General features: G+C 42.9%; 1 non-coding gene across 1 annotated transcript; it reads left to right on the forward strand.

Moving 5' to 3' along the window:
- The first annotated feature begins 779 nt into the window (after positions 1 to 779).
- Positions 780 to 884, forward strand: LOC123394162. Its single transcript, XR_006608923.1, has one exon. It is a non-coding gene; the product is annotated as a U6 spliceosomal RNA (small nuclear RNA).
- Positions 885 to 5714: the final 4830 nt, after the last annotated feature.

Consider the following 5714-nt stretch of genomic DNA (forward strand, 5'->3'; position numbering starts at 1 on the left):
TTCAACCAGGAAAACATGGACCTGAATGGAAAATTACGTAGAATTATTGCATTGAGCATTTGAGTATAAGGGTTGGGGGGTTACCCCAGACTTAGGAGTTGGTAGGGAAAAAGTCAAGAAATGCCTCCATCTATGCTGCATATATATATATATTTTTTAAGATTTTATTTATTTATTTGACAGAGATCACACGTAGGCAGAGAGGCAGGCAGAGAAAGAGGGGGAAGCAGGCTCCCCACTGAGCAGAGCGCCAGATGCGGGGCTCTATCCCAGGACCCTGAGATCATGACCTGAGCTGAAGGCAGAGGCTTTAACCCACTGAACTGCCCAGGCACCCCTGCATATATTTACTTCAAACAGTCTTTCAAGAAATTCTCTAGAGTTATGAGAGGAATCAGCTCAGTTAAGTGTTAGGCTCTTGATCTTGGCTCAGGTCATGATCTTGGTTGTGATTGAGCCCCGCATGGGGCTCTGCACTCAGCATGGAGTCAGCATGAGAGTCTTCTCCCTCTCCCTCTGCCCCTTCCCCCTTCACATCCTCTCTCTCAAAATAAAGTCCTTTTTTAAAAAAAATTTTTTTAAAAAGATTTTATATATGTATTTGACAGAGACACAGCAAGGGGAGTGGGAAAGGAAGTAGGCTTCTCACTGAGCAGGGAGCCCGATGTGGGGCTCGATCCCAAGACCCTGGGATCATGACCTGAGCCAAAGGCAGACGCTTAACAAAAAACTGAGCCGTCCAGGCACCCCTAAATAAAGTCTTTGGTGGGGGGGAAGGAGTGCTCACTTTGGCATCACATATACTAAAATTGGAATGATACAGAGAAGATGAGCATGGCCCCTGTGCAAGGATGATACACAAATTCCCGTATATATATATTTTTAAGTTTTCTGTTTTCTTTTCTTTTTTTTTTAACTTATTTATTTGACAGAGAGAGAGATTACAAGTAGGCAGAGAAGCAGGCTCCCTGCTGAGCAGAAAGCCTGACTCAAGGTTGGATCCCAGGACCCTCGGATCATGACCTGAGGTGAAGGCAGAGGCTTTAACCCACTGAGCCACCCAGGCGCCCCTTCTTATTTTTTTTTTTAAAGGAAAATGCAGAGAAATTTTCTCCTACTGCTTTTTTCTCCATTTCACTATTTCTTTTAATCTGTTTCTATATATATAGTCTCTCTCTGTATTTGTTTCCTTTCTATTTCTGTTTCTTTCCATTAAAACAAACAAAATCCAAAGACAAGACATTTCCCTTAGCACCTCCTTAGCAGGTGAGAATCAGGAAGTTCTTAAACAAAGGTACCTGGCAGGCATACAAATGTGACAGCAAGAACTGACCAGCACCTGGAGCTGCCAGTTAGAGTGAAGAAGTCCCAGATGCTGGAAACTTCCCCCTGAAGAAATTTTCCCAGGCTAAGATCAAGGTTGACCATTTACTTTAACTCTACACATTGGTCTGAATTTATTTTGGACAGAATTCACCTGGCTGTCTCTTGCTCCACTCAGGTGCCTTATAACTGTTATTTCAGGAAAAGTTGCTTAAAAACCAGATGGGATGCCTAGATGACTCAGTTGGTTAGGCGTCTGCCTTTGGCTTGGGTCATGGTCCTGGGGCTCTGGGATTGAGCCCTGCATGGGGCTCTCTGCTCAGTGGGGAGCCGGCTTCTCCCTTTCCCTCTGCCCCTCCGCCCCACTATGCTCTCCCTCTCTGGTTCACTCTCTCTGTCTCAGATAAATGAAATCTTAAAACAAAAATAAAAAAGCAAAAAGGGAGGCTGAGATTTCTCTTTAACTAGAGTCATGGGTGGCCCTAAGATTTCTAGAGCTGAAGGGACTTCAAAGACTATATATAATAGATCTCTTTGTTTTACAAATAAAGGAACTAATATCTAGAGAGAGGAAGGGTTTTGCTTAAAGTCACACAAATTAATCAAGAGTAGAGCTGGGGCACCTGGATGGTTCAGTGGGTTAAGCCACTGCCTTCGGCTCAGGTCATGATCTCAGGATCCTGGGACTGAGCCCCACATCAGGCTTTGTGCTCCGTGGGGAGCCTGCTTCCTCCTCTCTCCCTGCCTGTCTTTCTGCCTACTTGTGATCTCTGTCAAATAAAATCTTACAGAAAAAAAAAAAAAGTAGAGCTAGTAACAGTTAAAAGGTATGTAATGCTGGGCTGTGCTCTGAGTGCTTTTCATACATCAATGCATTAAATTTTCACAACAGGGGGTGCCTGGGTGGCTCAGTGTGTTAAAGCCTCTGCCTTTGCCTCAGGTCATGATCCCAGAGTCCTGGGATTGAGACCCGAATCGGGCTCTCTGCTCAGCAGGGAGACTGCTTCCCCCTCTCTCTCTGCCTGCCTCTCTGCCTACTTGTGATCTCTGTCTGTCAAATAAATAAATAAAATCTTTATTTTTTTTTTTAAAGATTTTATTTATTTGTCAGAGAGAGGGAGAGAGAGCGAGCACAGGCAGACAGAATGGCAGGCCGAGGCAGAGGGAGAAGCAGGCTCCCTGCTGCGCAAGGAGCCTGATGTGGGACTCGATCCCAGGACACTGGGATCATGACCTGAGCCGAAGGCAGCCGCCTAACCAACTGAGCCACCCAGGCGTTCCTAAATAAAATCGTTAAAAATAAATAAATAGATAGATAGATAAATAAATAAATAAATTTTCACAACAGCTCTCTAGAGGAAGCATTTGTTATTATCATTTCATTTTACAGATGAGGAAACTGAGGTTCACTGGGCAAAGAAACTTGCCTGCACTGGAATCTGTATTCTCTATTACCTCACTTTATCATCACCAGGATTATATTATAACTTGATATAGCTTGATGTGTCCTATAATTTGAAATAGATGTGGTGGGACTATTTATGTCACAAAAATCAGCAAATGCTACAAATCAGGGCTTGTTTTCTTGATTATCAAGTCTTTAAAAAGTGATATGGGGTGCCTGGATGAATCTGCCAGTTAAGCTTCTGACTCTTGATTTTGGCTCAGGTCACAATCTCAGGGTCCTAGGATCAAGCTCCAGTTGGGCACTATGCTCAACAGAGAGTCTGCTTCTCCCTCTCCCTCTGCCCCTCCCCTGGTTCCTTCTCTCTCTCAAAATAATAAAATCTAAAAAAAAAAAAAAAGAAAAGAAAAAAGCTGATGTAGATGAGGAGGCTTAGGGAGATGCAGAGACCCCATTAAATAGATGGGAGGATCACCCCCAAAACAGCCTTGAATCTGAATAGCATCCAGATGGATGGCACTCCCACAAATGTGTAACTTTTGTTTCTTTTTAATTTTTTTCAAGATTTTATTTATTTATTTATTTCAAGATTTTATTTATTTATTATTTATTTATATATTATTTTTAAAATTTATTTATTATTTATTGTATACACAGAAATAGCACAAGTACATAGAGCGGTAGGCCGAGGGAAAGGGAGAAGCAGACTCCCCGCTGAGCTCAGAGCCCAATGCAAGACTTGATCCTGTGGCCCTGGGATCATGACCTGAGCCAATGACAGCCACTTAACTGACTGAGCCACCCAGGCACCCCCAGTAAAATCCTTTTAGGGTACCTGGCTGGCTCAGTTAGAAGAACATGCAACTCTTGATCTTGGTGTCATGAGTTCAAGCCCCATGTTGGGTATAGAGACTATTAAAAAACAAAAAAAACATATTTTTTTTAAGTCTTCCTCATATTAATAGTTGGTAAATTCCAGTGGGGCTGTGTTTAGACATAATTTATGTAAAATAATTCACAGCTGTCAGATATTCAGTTCATTTTGTTTTCACAATGTGTATATATATATATATATATATATATATATATATATACACAGACAACAGTTCTCCAGATAAGGCATAGAACATTTCCTTGACCCCAGAAAGTTCATTCAAGCCTCTAACCAGTGAATTTCCACCATGGCTACAAACCTGCCCTTCCCCAACCACTTTCTTTCTTTCTTTCTTTCTTTCTTTCTTTTTTTATTTATAAAGATTTATATTTATTCATTTGATAGAGATCACAAGTAGGCAGAGAGGCAGGCAGAGAGAGAGGAAGAAACAGGCTCCCTGTTGAGCAGAGAGCCCGATATGGGGCTCGATCCCAGGACTCTGGGATCATGACCTGAGCCGAAGGCAGAGGCTTTAACCCACTGAGCCACCCAGGTGCCCCCCAACCACTTTTTATTTCTTTCAATGATGTTTCAGTCTTCCAGTTGCTCAGGCCAAAAACCCTGGAGTCATTCTTAACTCATCTTTTTCTCTCACATCCCACATCCAAACCATCAGCATTTCCTGTTAGGTAGATTACAAAATATATCTAAAATCTCACTGTACCCCTGCTGGGGCAGTGAGTCTGTGTGGGAGCCTGTGTGGCTCACTCATTAAGCATCTGCCTTCGGCTCACCCAGCTCCACGGGAAGCCTGCTTCTCCCTCTCCCACTCCCCCCGCTTGTGTTCCTGCTGTTGCTCTCTCTCTCTCTGTCAAATAAATAAAATCTTTAAAAGAAATCTAGCAGGCACCTGGGTGGCTCAGTGGGTTAAGCCTCTGCCTTCAGCTCAGGTCATGATCTCATGAGCTGCCTTCAGCTCAGGTCATGATCTCAGGGTCCTGGGATTGAGTCCCGTATCGGGCTCTCTGCTCAGCAGGGAGCCTGCTTCCCTCTCTCTCTTTCTGCCTGCCTCTCCGTCTACTTGTGATTTCTCTCTGTCAAATAAGTAAATAAAATCTTTAAAAATAAAATAAAATAAAATAAATCTAGCTGCTAAATATATATATTTATATATAACATATAAGTATATAAAATACATGTATATAAATATATAAATATATATAATGTATATTCCTATATAAAATGTATGTGAAATATATATTAATGTATAATGTATATTATTTATAAAATAAATAAAATTGAAAAATCTGCTTCTCATCAACTCCACTGCTGTCTCTGTGGTCCAAGCCACATCATCTCACCTGACTGGTCTCCAGCTTCCTCACATTCACATGCTCCACCCCTACAGTCTGTTCCCACAGATGCCTGAGTGATCCTTTAAAAATCTAAAAGTTCAGGGGCACCTGTGTAGCTCAGTCAGTTATTAAACATCTGACTCTTGATTTCAGTTCTGGTCATGATCTCAGAGTGCTGCAATGGAGTCTGCTTAGGATGCTCTCTCCCTCTCCCTCCGCCCCTCCCCACTCATATGTGCTTGCTCTCTTAAAAAAAAAAGGCATGTTCAGGTCAGGATACAACTGTGTAAAACACTCCAGGGCTTACTGTCTCTTAGAGTAAAATTGACCTCAAAGTCTCTATTACTGACCTACAAGGTCCTCTCCATCTTTTGGATCTCACTCTATTCCTTTTCACTGGCTTACCAGGCTCTAGCTAAACCAGATTCTGCTATTCCCCTAAACACACGAACACATTCCTATCTCACAGCCTTGGTCCTTGCTGGTTCCTCTACTTAAGACACTCTGCACATGGCAGAGTCCATTCAGGTTTCTGCCTAGTTCCTATCTTCTTAAAGAGATCTTCCCTGGGGCATCTGGGTGGCTCAGTGGGTTAAAGCCTCTGCCTTCGGCTCAGGTCATAATCTCAGGGTCCTGGGATCAAGCCTTACATTGGGCTCCCTGCTCTGCTCGGCTGGGGGCCTGCTCCCCGTGCCCCACCCCCCTCCCCTGCCTGCCTCTCCACCTACTTGTGATCTTTGTCTGTCAAATAAATAAA

The sequence above is a fragment of the Mustela putorius genome, unplaced genomic scaffold, assembly GCF_011764305.1.
Source record: "Mustela putorius furo isolate JIRA1106 unplaced genomic scaffold, ASM1176430v1.1 tig00001584_pilon_pilon_pilon, whole genome shotgun sequence".
Lineage (NCBI taxonomy): Eukaryota > Metazoa > Chordata > Mammalia > Carnivora > Mustelidae > Mustela > Mustela putorius.